Source organism: Podarcis muralis, chromosome 9, assembly GCF_964188315.1.
Source record: "Podarcis muralis chromosome 9, rPodMur119.hap1.1, whole genome shotgun sequence".
Classification (NCBI taxonomy): domain Eukaryota; kingdom Metazoa; phylum Chordata; class Lepidosauria; order Squamata; family Lacertidae; genus Podarcis; species Podarcis muralis.
Genome location: NC_135663.1, coordinates 45674615 through 45686768, shown reverse-complemented (window position 1 = coordinate 45686768; position 12154 = coordinate 45674615). Strand labels below are relative to the sequence as shown.

The following is a 12154-nucleotide window of genomic DNA, read 5'->3' as shown; positions in this document are numbered from 1 at the left end:
GGTTCATGGTTCTTACATTCCAGGTTCCTATGCAATATTTTTCTTTACAGCATTGGACTTTCCTTTCGCTTCCATGCATATCCGCAACTGAGCGTCCTTTCGGCTTTGGCCCAGCAGCTTCATCAGCTCTGGATCTACTTGTACTTGTCCTCCGCTCTTCCCCAGTAGCATGTTGGACGCCTTCCGACCTGAGGGGCTCATCTTCCAGCGTCATGACTTTTATATGCCTGTTGTCTTTGTCCATGGAGTTTTCTTGGCAGGGATACTGGAGTGGCTTGCCGGTTCCTCCTCCAGGTGGATCATGTTTGGTCAAAACTCTCCACTATGACCTGTTCATCTTGGGTGCCCTGCTCGGCGTAGTTCATAGTTTCTCTGAGTTCTTCAAGCCCCTTCGCCACGGCAAGGCAGTGATCTATGAAGGGGCCTACATTTGATATAAAATATCAAATATGACTGAACCAGTCACGCAAGGGAATGCTCCTCATCTCTGTAGTAATGCTGTGAAGGTTTCAGCCACACCACGAAGACTGGAGGTGAAATGAAAAGAGGACAAGCTGCAGCAATTCTATTTGCAATCTCAAAACTAAGAGAGAGAATTGATTACCCTGGCATTTCCTGAGTTTGCAGCTCATAGCAATAATCCAAAGAAACATGTGTCCTTTGCTTCTCTAAACAGAATCCTGTATGCAAAAACACGGAGAATTTCAGAAACCAGTTTGTGGTATTTATTTACTTTATAATAATAATAATAAAAGTAATTTATATTTGTGTTTCTATTCCATCTTTCCCCCAGGGAGATCAAAGTGACATACATAGTTCTCTCTCCCCACCATTTGGTCCTCACAACAACCCTGGGAGGTAGGTTAGGTTGCAAGATGATGGCGCAAAGTCTCCAAGTCAGCTTCATGGCCAAAGGGGGATTTGAATCCCAGGAACTGAAGTCCTAGTCCAGGACTATAACCACTATACCACACTGCCTGTCACGTTGCATAATGGGGGAAGTCCCACTGGATGCACAGAAGCCCTTGAGCATGTCAAAAGTTAGTGTCTGGATTGTGACCCATGTGCTCTACAAGCTAGAACAGTGTTTTGCTTTTCACTCCAAAAAATATAACTTCTGTTCTATCCACTAACCATTCTCCAGGAATCACCTCCCAAAGCCTTTGCCATGACAAACTGATCAGTTAAAACACAAATTAGAGAGAAGCAAACGGATGAATCGAGGGCAGGTAGACACAACACAATCATTACCAAATGCTGCTGCCTTTTCAGCTTGCTGTAAGTTTTTGAGTGGTTTGTTATATTTATTATTATTTAATATATTTGTATACCGCTTAAAACAAAACAACAAATGCAACATATATATATATATATATATATATATATATATCAATGAAACAAAGAAACTACAGTATGAGCAATGACAATGTTAAGTGCTCAAAGGAGACTATGAAAAAGGACATACTTTAGTGTAAATGCTCTCTAGACAAATAGCTCAATATGTGGTGAAATGTTCCTGACTGTAGCTCTTTATATTGCATATGAGGTATCGTACAACTGATGGCTCCTCCTGGGTGGGTGGAATCATTTATATGAAAAACTAGTGCGTCACATTACCCAAAAATTACTAAATTTGTTTCTCTGACAAATTCAATGGGTGATAAGTTCAGTTGGCCTTCAAAAATCACTTTAAAACCCTTCCAATTTGTGCTAAATTTTAGTTACCATGGTTGCAAAAATGATCCCATGCACATTTAATTGGAACATAAGAACAACTCGCGGGATCAGGCCAACCAGTTTCTCATTTGAAACTCACAAGCAGAACCTGAACGCAAGAGCACTCTGCCCATCTGGGATGCCCAGAAATTGGTATTTCAGGTGCCTATCACCTCTAATAGTGGTGGTAAAACAAAGCCATCATGGCTAGTAGAATAGAATATAATCACAGAGTTGAAAAAGACCATGAGAGTCATCTAGTCCAACCCCCTGCAATGCAGGAATCTTTTGCCCAATGTAGGACTCGAACGCACGACCCTGAGATTAAGCATCTCATGCTCAACCGACTTAAGCAACTTTCCTATTAGGTTTAGGTAACAGTACAGTGGTACCTCGCAAGACGAAATTAATTCGTTCCGCGAGTTTTTTCTTCTTGCGAGTTTTTTGTCTTGCGAAGCACGGTTTCCCATAGGAATGCATTGAAAATCAATCAATGCGTTCCTATGTAAACCGCCTTCAGACCAGGTCCGGGGACAGTCTGTCCCCCGACCTCTTCTGAAGGCTGGGGGGGGGGCAAGGGCTTTTCTTCCCACCGCCAGCCTTCAGAAGGCTGTTCTGAAGGCTGGCAGTGGGAAGAAAAGCCCTTCTCCCCACCTCCCGCCCCACAAGCTCCGGAGACAGGAGGGCTTTGCTCCCGACCGCCAGCATTTTAAAAGAGGTCCCCGGAGATTTCCCTATGGGCTTTCTTCTTGCGAAGCAAGCCCATAGGGAAATTCGTCTGGCGAAGCACCTCGAAAAACGGGAAACTCTTTCTTCTTGCGAGTTTTCCGTCTTGCGAGGCATTCGTCTTGCGAGGTACCACTGTATCCAGTGGGCTTAATCATCTACAAAGCTGATAAAGTTATTTTAAGTGTTATACTTAATCATAAACCAAGCTGCGTTTTAGCAGAGGCTCTTTCCAAGAGCCCAGAGTTGCAACCCCCTGTTGAAATTAGGCTTGGAATATGCCATCTTTAGTCAAGAAGAGGCTTGTTTTCAAGCCTAATCATAGGGTGGGACCATCTCTCCTCACATGAACTGACCCAGACCCCGCAATCCTCATCTGCTTCATAGGCCTCCTCCATGAGAGGTCCAGAGGGTGGCAGCCTGAGAACAGGTGTTTTCTACAATGGCTTCCCATTTGTTGAACGCTCTCCCAGGGAGGTTCGTCATTATACATCCTCTCTAACAAGCCTTTGGCTGATTGATACAGCATTTTAAATGTGTGGGGTGGGGTTTTTTTTGGGGGGGGGGTTGTTTTGATTTGATTGGTTTTTGTTCTCTTTATTTTCTTCTTTTATCCTGTATTTTTATCATGTGAACTGCCCTAAGATCTTCAGATGAAGGGTGGTATAGAAACTGAATGGATGAATTTATGATTCACTGCATTTATATCCTACCTTTCTCTCCAAGGAGCTGAGGGTAGCGTACATGGTTCTCCTCCCCACTGAAACCCCACTGCAACATGTGTTTAGGCCGAGAGGCAGTGACTGGCCCAAGGTCATCCAGTGAGGTTCAAGGCTGAGTAGGGTTTTGAACGCTGGTCTCCCAGGTCCTAGTCGTATTTCAGGGAGAGTGGAAAGTTGCAGCATCACGTGGTGCCCAGCAACAGTTCTGCTGGTTTGCAAATGAGCCCACGGACCCAAAAAGAGTGGCAACCCTACTTTATTTTGATTTTGTATTGAGTGTTGGTCTGTACTTCCAAATGAGCTGACTTAAACATTTAAAATCGAGCACTTATATTTAAAATCGAGCATTTATATAATAATCACTCAGATGGTATCATAGTTCATAGGATTTTATTTTTTTAAAAAAAAAATCTAGCTTGGAAATCAAGCAAGCATTTCTATGAGGCATGTATGAAGGCTAAGCATTTATGCATTCTGAAAACAAGTAGCAGACATCTATCAAGAAAATAACTGGAGGTAGTTAATGGAAATGCCAGAGATATTTTTTCTCTTCCTGGAAATATCAAGAAAATCATTGCTTTTTTAAAAAAAAGATTGTAAGTTAACATACTATCTTTCAGGGCTGCAAAAAAATATTATGTGTCAGGTGTATGAAAATATTAAACTGTACTGGGATTATTTATTTAATTAACCTTCCTCATCATGGATAAAATGGTTAAAGGAAGTTTAGTACGCACTCAGAACCGAGATAAAATAGCAGCCCTTTATTGTTTCCTTGAAGAAATAGGACACAGATTACTGAATTTCAGGATGGAAAAATATTTTCATTATTGCAAATGGGCCACGATGTACAAAGTCTATGGAAATTTAACACAACACGTCTAAATTTTAAAATTAAAAAAAAATAGCATCATTAGACCTTCAAGTCACAGGACCACTCGCTGTGCTCTTGCACACACCTCGAAAGGCGAAAACAGCTTTTCGCAGGTGGCTCTCATATGCTGTGCTGCACAGCAGAACCGCTAAAAGAGAACCCAATGAACAGCTAAAGATGACCATACACATGTTTCTCCTATTAAAGAACACCAGCTGGGTGCTGAGCGTTGCCTAGCACACGGCTCCGATACTGAATAAATGCTTAGTAGCACCAGCAGTCACATGACTCCAGGACTCTCTTGACTTTATAATGCTATAACACTTGTTCTCTTACCATCTATCACTTCCTTGCTGATGTCAAAGCAAGCCTTACATATGCACACATTTGTGAAGGCAATCTAACAATATCACATTCTATATACTCTGTATTTAGTTATTTCGCTAACTGCTAATGGCTCCTGACTGGAGTTAACCCTTCCAATGAAATTCAGCCTGGTAATAGCTCAGGCGGGACTCATTCCTTCCCATTTCACAAACTGCCTGCAGTGAAGCAATTACTATCAAATGGAATAAGCTGACACAATTCTGCTTGGAACTTGTCTTTTTACACATACACACACACACACACACTTCCAAACTAAGGTGCATAGGCGACATCTAGCGGTCAAAGGGAACAAATAATTAGACCACAAATGGACTATCAGACACGATGCAAAATTACATGACTTATTTTAAGGTTAAGCAAGAGTGCAAAAACAGAGCATAGGAAGGCAACCTGAAATCTCCTGCAGAATTAGGTCACATACTATATGCCTTTAAAAGAACAGAAACAAAAACCGTTTTCGTATCACAGGACTTGACTGAGAGCCTGCTGGCACAGCACTGAAATTAAATCCTAAAAACTGCCTTGGGTAAAGTCTTGGCACATAATCCCTTTGAAAATTGGCAATTTTCTTTTCTTCCCCCCCCCCCCCATCACTTTGGAACAAAAACTGGTGATAAAAATGTTTAATTCAAGTGAACACACATAAATACATATGGTAGGAATGTCCAGCTTTTTAACCTTTCATGCTCCACTCATTCTAAATGTTGAAACATTTAATAGCTTTCCCTTTGGGTTTTAGAGTGATCAGCTAACCGGATATCTGTTTTAAAGCGTACTGTACAGGTATTTTTTTAAACGTGTAAGGGAATTCAATTAAATAAAACACATTGCAAGCATCTTATAAAATGTATACTGTGACAAAAAATTACACCATCTGTTCTCGGGAAGCCAATAACGCTTATCTAGGCTGTTTGGGGACTGGGTGTGGTTCGACAATAGTGAAAGGCAGCACTCTGCACGTGTTCAACAGCATACGAGTAGCATACACCTTTTATTTTGGGCCCGGGTGTGCTTTAGCGACAGTGAGAGAAAGGTAGCACTCTGCACATGTTCAACAGCATGCCGGCGTACATTGATTCTTGCTAGTGAGCTTTAAGCAGCCGAAAGAAAAACTTTCCTTTTCCTGGTCCAGATCCAACTCTGCTGTTAATGTTCGGTGTGTTTTTTTAGCGTGGTGTTAAATTTTAATTGGAAAGTATACAGAAAGTGTGTGGGGGGGGGTAATGAAGTCAAAGGGAGGAGCGGCTTCCTTCCCACCCACCCGCATTATTTGAGTTGGGGATATGTTGACGCTTCTTCGCGCCCGTATCAAGGTCGGCTCCCTGGAAGCGAGCTTGCGCGCGTGCATGCCCAGAAGGGGAGCCAGGGACAAGGCCAGACAAGCGGCTTCTCGGCGTTGCAGGCCGCAGTTGGCGACGGAGAGGCGGGCCCCGAAAAGCCCGGCGGCAGCGGCGCGGCGGCTCCTTCGTCAGGCGCGCCAGGGCCCGGTTGGCAGCGGCGAGCATTGGCGGCGAAGGTTAGTATGGCGCCGGGCCGGGCGACTCGGCCGCGCTCCGCCGCTGCGCTTTGCCGGAGCTCCCCCTCTCCCTGCCGGCTGCACAACCGCGGAGCTGGCAGCCCCCTCTCGGGCCGAGCAGCAGCACATTGGAGAGCGAGGTTGGCGAGCGGACGCCCCTTGCGCGTCACGCAGATCCCAGACTTGCTGGATCCCGGACGCTTTGCAGCAGCGGCTGTTGGCGTTGTTGTTGTTGCTGCTGCTAAACTAGCGCGGGGAAGCAAGCCAGCGCTGACGTTTCAACCTCTCCGCCGCCGCCTGTCAAGCTTCTGTTTACCCCTTGTGGGAATGCGACGGCGCGCGCTCTGCGCATGTTCAGAGACGCTCTTTTTAATCACGTGGACCATGCTTTCCGGGTGGGGATCCTGCAGCAGAGTCGGCACAGGGAGGAGGGGAAATGGTTAGAATGGGAAAGGAATGGGCAAGCGCGCCAAGGGAAAGTGGTACAGGTCAAGGGTCGTGGGTGCCTGGAGGAGGTCTCTTCTTAATAGCAGAGGATGCTTCTTCAGCTAAAATGGATCAGATAGCAGATAATACCAAAAGGCCCTTTCGAGAGCCTCTGGAACAGTGGTTCCCAACCTTTTTATGGTCATGCCCCACCTAGGTAAAGGTAAAGGGACCCCTGACCGTTAGGTCCAGTCGTGGCCGACTCTGGGGTTGCGGCGCTTATCTCGCTTTATTGGCCAAGGGAGCCGGCATACAGCTTCCGGGTCATGTGGCCAGCATGACTAAGCCGCTTCTAGCGAACCAGAACAGCACATAGAAACGCAATTTACCTTCCTGCTGGAGCAGTACATATTTATCTACTTGCACTTTGATGTGCTTTCGAACTGCTAGGTTGGCAGGAGCAGGGACTGAGCAACGGGAGCTCACCCCATCACGGGGATTCGAACCGCCGACCATCTGATCGGCAAGTCCTAGGCTCTGTGGTTTAACCCACAGTGCCACCCGCGTCCCTTATGCCCCACCTAAGCATCTCTAAAATCCTGCTGCCCTGCACCCGTGACATATAATACTTATTATTTTTTTTAAAAAGCAAACTCCTATTCACGTGGAGGAAGCCTAGAAGACCATTAACTTGGTCTAAACGTTCTCGAATTGCCCCCCTTAAAAATCAAATTGCCCCCCTGGGGGCAACCACAGCTCTAGAAAGTGCAAGGTGGAACAGAGTCCTGCTGGGATGTTTTCTGCCCTCAAAATCCAAACTTATAGCCAAGCAGCCCTGTGTGCCCCACAGTCATATTTACAGAGGCTTCCTGAAGTCTTTCTGCTTGCCCATCACAGGTGCGGGTGCTACAGCCAGTCACAAACATCAGTATGACGAACAGGTACCATTCTTCACAGTGCCTGGCTACATAGGCATATGGGAGTCCTGTATGCCTGCGAGTAACCTGTATTTCTGCTGCTCTTAGAACCTTCCAGACAGGTGTTTATTGTGAGGTGGTGCCCCTCATTCTGGCACATTGTTTTCAGACACCACATAATGTTGACATAAAAATGGCAGCCTGTATTTTTCCCTTACTTAATCCAGATTTACCTTTTCTGGAAAAGCCCACTACCGTTAAAAAAGAAGAAGAAGCTATTGCTAACACCCCGTTTGCAATAGTAAGCCTCTGCCTGGAAGCATTCCTGGCCTCTCCACGCATATCTACTACTACAGGGATCAAGGAATCGCAGTCTAAAATGGGTGTACCTAGGGCAGCGTTTCCCAACCACTGTTCCGCGGCACACTAGTGTGCCGCGAGATGTTGCCTGGTGTGCCGCGGGAAAAATTAAAAAATTGAAAGATTTATTTTTTTTAAGTCAAATTTTCGATTGGGGCGCCGTCACTAGATGACCCCTGGGGTTCCCTCCCTCCCTCCCGCTCTGCGCCTCCCTCCTCCTCCTCCTCCGGGGAGGCCCTTCCTGGCTCTCGGCCAAGGCTTGGCGGCTGCCACTCACTCGCTCGCCCACCCGTCCCTCCATCCCTGCACCCGGCCTCTCCCCCTCCGTCCCCGGCGCGGGGGCTGCCGGGATCCGTAGTCCCCTCGCCCTTGGGCTCCGCGCCCCCGCGGGGTGCGCAAACTACGTTTCCCAGTGTGGCCTGGCGGGCCGGGCGTTTTGTTTGAAGCGCTCTTCTCCCGGCCATGGAATGAGCGCGGCGGCGGCGGCCGGGCGGGCAGGGGCTCTTCCGCGCAGACCCCGCGCAGCCTGCCTGCGCCCCCGCGGAGATCGGGCGGCAGGATGGAGGCCGGGGATCCCCGCGGAGCGGTGGAGGCGGAGGCTGCCCCCCAGGTAGGGCTGCGTCGGGGGGGTTTTATTTTTGCAATGCTGCATCCGCGCCGGAGGGGACGCATCGGACCGCGGGGAGACCCCTTGGCGGGCGTGCAAGGCAATGCATGCGTGCAGGCATTGCATGGAGTGCAGTGCAATGCAATGGCAACGCGGCGCCCTGCATGCATGCATGCAACTTCCACCGGCGCTCCGGACTTGGCAGGTGAGGGGGGTCCCCAGTGGGCGGCAGAGAGAGCCAGGAGGGCGAAGGGGAGCCGGGGGGGAGCAGCGCTGCTCCCCGAGCCGAGCCCGGGGGGAAACTTTGGCGTCGTTGCACCGGGTGTTGGAAGCGGAGGCTGGCGGGGGCCCCTCACCTGCAAAACCTGGTCGCCTCTCATATATTTCGTGCATTGCATTCATCGCCCGCTTTCTCCTCCAAGGAGCTCCCGGGGGCGCGCGTGGTTCTCCCCGTGTTATCCTCGCAACAACAGCCCTGCGAGGTGGGTCAGGCGAGTGGCCCAAGGGGTGGGCCGGGAGGGCGAAGGGGAGCCGGGGGGGAGCAGCGCTGCTCCCCGAGCCGAGCCCGGGGGGAAACTTCGGCGTCGTTGCGCCGGGTGTTGGAAGCGGAGGCTGGCGGGGGCCCCTCACCTGCAAAACCTGGTCGCCTCTCATATATTTCGTGCATTGCATTCATCGCCTGCTTTCTCCTCCAAGGAGCTCCCGGGGGCGCTCATGGTTCTCCCCGTGTTATCCTCGCAACAACAGCCCTGCGAGGTGGGTCAGGCGAGTGGCCCAAGGGAGCACCCAGGGATTGTCCTGGCCAGGTGGGGTGATTTGAACCCTGCTCTCTGCCCGGTCTTCGTCCTCATTTAGCCCCCACATGTGCATGACTGTGCATGACTGAGGTTTTCCCCCCTCGTCTTGGCTATGGTGTGAGTCTGTGCTGTTAATTAATGGGGTTCTGCCTTCGGAGAAGATGAGCCAGCCCTCAAGGAGGTGATTATGTAATTTGCTAGCAATTCATGTCCCTCCCGGCGTGACGCTGCGCGCTGACGTCACGGGGCTGTAATGGTGGTGTGCCTCGAGATTTTTTTCATGAAACAAGTGTGCCTTTGCCCAAAAAAGGTTGGGAAACACTGACCTAGGGGTTGGTTAGGTTGGCCCCCACCAAGGATGTTAAAATCGCACCTCTCTACTCTGGCTCTGTCACAGCAGCCCTGTGGGGCCCCCTCCCCAGTCAGATGGCGCTACTAGCTCCTTGCCAAGGTTGCAAAGGAGCCTAGGTACACCTGTGGTCTAAACTACCAAAGTAGGGATACTTTGGAGGGACTTCCTCACTATACATGCACCAGGTTTAAACCTCTAGGAAACAAGAAGCTGCATGCCTTCAAACTGATCAGTAGATTTCCAGTACTCAACTACTTGGAACAGTGTTTTTTTCAAGTGTCAGTATCAGTCTTGTGAATACATTCCCTTTCTCTCTTGCTTGTTCTGTGTGAACACAGTTGTTTTTTTCCCATGCCAGCTTCCCACACAAACCTGTTTGTCAACTCTAAATAGGAAGGATGCAAAATTAGATAATACAGTCCTTCTGTATGGTAACAAGTCTTGGATTATTGTGGGTGGAGGTGGGGATACTCTCTTTGCAGCAGGGAAATCGTTGCTATATGGAAGATCATTTGCTGCTGCAGTGAATAATCAAATGAGGATTTTAATTCCCGCCCCTCAACATAAATACGTAGAATAATTTTTATGTACAAAGGAAAAATGTTCAGCAAGGAGATGGAGCATAAAGAACTACTTCCATAAAATTGTTTGCAGTTTGTAAAGCAGATAGTAGAACATAACTGTGTTTTCTCAGCTGATACAGACTTATTTTCTATGAATTCAATAAAAGAGACCGCTCAGCATCCAAGCACTTTTGAATCTTTTGATTCTCTCAGCACATGCATGCACACGGATTCATTGTTACATTTTAACTAAATGGATCCTGGTTTATTTTTACAATAGGGAAGCTTCAAACATTAGGTTAAGTATCTTTTTGCTAGAATATGTGGTTGTGTTGAAGGTAGAAAGCTAGGAAATTGGGAGGGGAAATCAGTTTGGCTGCTGTGCTGTTCACACCTGGAATTTACTCCCATTGAACTTTGTAGGACAGACTTCTGAGTAGACAGGCATAACACTGTTTGAAAACATTTTGAAAGACAGTTTTCTGTTGTTCTTTCTCGATCCTCCCTCTATTGTGTGGGCAGGTAATCCCTCCCCTACCTGGCCTGGTCCCCTTGGCAACGCTTCCCCCAGGTGGGATTGGACAACTGACTGAGGTAGGCGGAGACCTCCAGGTATCCCACCTGAGGGAAGGCAAAGCCAAGCCTATGCTGATGGAGCCGCTCCAGATCTAGGGGCTGCGCGCATCCATGCAAAGGGCGCCCCCCGTTTTAAGCGGGGAGCAGTCATTCTCGAGACAGAATCTTTTCTTCCATTCTGATGTGCTGTGACATCCCACCACTGCTTGCAGTGTGAATATATACAGCTAAAGAAACAAAGGCGGGTTCTTGTAAAGATTGCACAGTTGTCATGCCTCTAAGACTGTTTTATCTTTGTTTCTGCCTAGAAGTAACGGGGGAAATGAAGGTCGCAGTTATCCCTCAACTGCTTTCAGATTGATAAAATAGAAAGAAGCAGAACATGCAGTTTCTGTCACCTGTCCTCTACCTTCTCAATTCACTGATAAAACTCTGATTTACTTACTTTAAAGCGGGGCTGAATTGTGACTTAACTGAGATCTGGTTCATGTAAGAGATCTGAGCATGCAGCAAATTCAAAGCCAATTACTTCTGACTTTGTGGGAAAGCCTCCATTTAATTACAGCCGGATCAATTCTCAGTGTTTGATGAAGCGAACAGACAAAAATATCAGTCGCGTGTTGAAAAATTGATCTAACCGCAAGAGAAAAGCAATTGGACAATGACTCTGTTGCACAGCCAATTAAAGTGTAGTTTGACTTTTGTGTGTGCTGATAACCAATTTGGGGGTTGTGTGGCTCATCTTTAAGACACTGACCGAGTAGTGGTGTTTGTAGAACTGATTAGACTTTTGAAGAATTAACCATAGAAAGAGGAGAGAATATCATACTAATCAGTGCAATACTACCAAGTAATATGCCACCTTATTTATCTCTCATGCTGAAGGAAACTTTGATATTGAAAACAGGCCCATCTGTTTACCAGCAATTCAGGGGATTTGAGAGATCTATTGTCTTAGCGTGGCTTCAGATGTTTGGGGGCAGGAAATGGGAGAGTCATAGATGCATCATGTAGGTTCAGCTTTGGACATTCTAAACAAGCATGAGAAAGGAAGGCAAAACCTTTGCTTTTTAAGAACGTTCAAATTAGCCACTCTTAAACCAACCTTTCCTTTGTGTAGTATTGTAACTGATTTTTGCTAATTTTATATAACATTGCTTTACTCTTATGTGTTTCCAATGCAGCTGAGCACAAAGGGCAAGATCCAGCTCACGTCAAGCACCTTTAAGACACATCTACTTCAATTGGAGTGTTTTGGTATGTTTATGCTATGACATCTACTCTTTCTCTTATCAGTACGAGCCACATAGTGGCATGAGAATATTTAGGAATTTTGAATAAACAGAACTAAGCTAAAGATCTATTACCTGTATGGCTTCCCCCTTTTTTTTTCGTAGTCAGCCAAACCTCAATAAGCAAAGCTAATCAGATCAGCTTATACAGAAACAATGCATTACATATCAATGTCCCACTGGCAAAACTAGTGCCATAGATTTTGTCAGTGCTCTTTTAGAGTGTTTATAGTGATGTTTTTAAATAGCATAATAAAAAAACTGTTTCTTTTTATTGCTTTGTATTTTAACCATTGTCCAGTTTATCTGGAGGCCAAGTCGAT

General features: G+C 47.0%; 1 long non-coding RNA gene across 1 annotated transcript; it reads left to right on the top strand.

Annotated features, from left to right (window-relative positions):
• Nucleotides 1-5691: 5691 nt before the first annotated feature.
• On the top strand, nt 5692-12151 carry LOC144328881 (uncharacterized). The gene is made up of 3 exons (XR_013394232.1): nt 5692-5941; nt 11724-11796; nt 12133-12151. It is a non-coding gene; the product is annotated as an uncharacterized LOC144328881 (long non-coding RNA).
• Nucleotides 12152-12154: the final 3 nt, after the last annotated feature.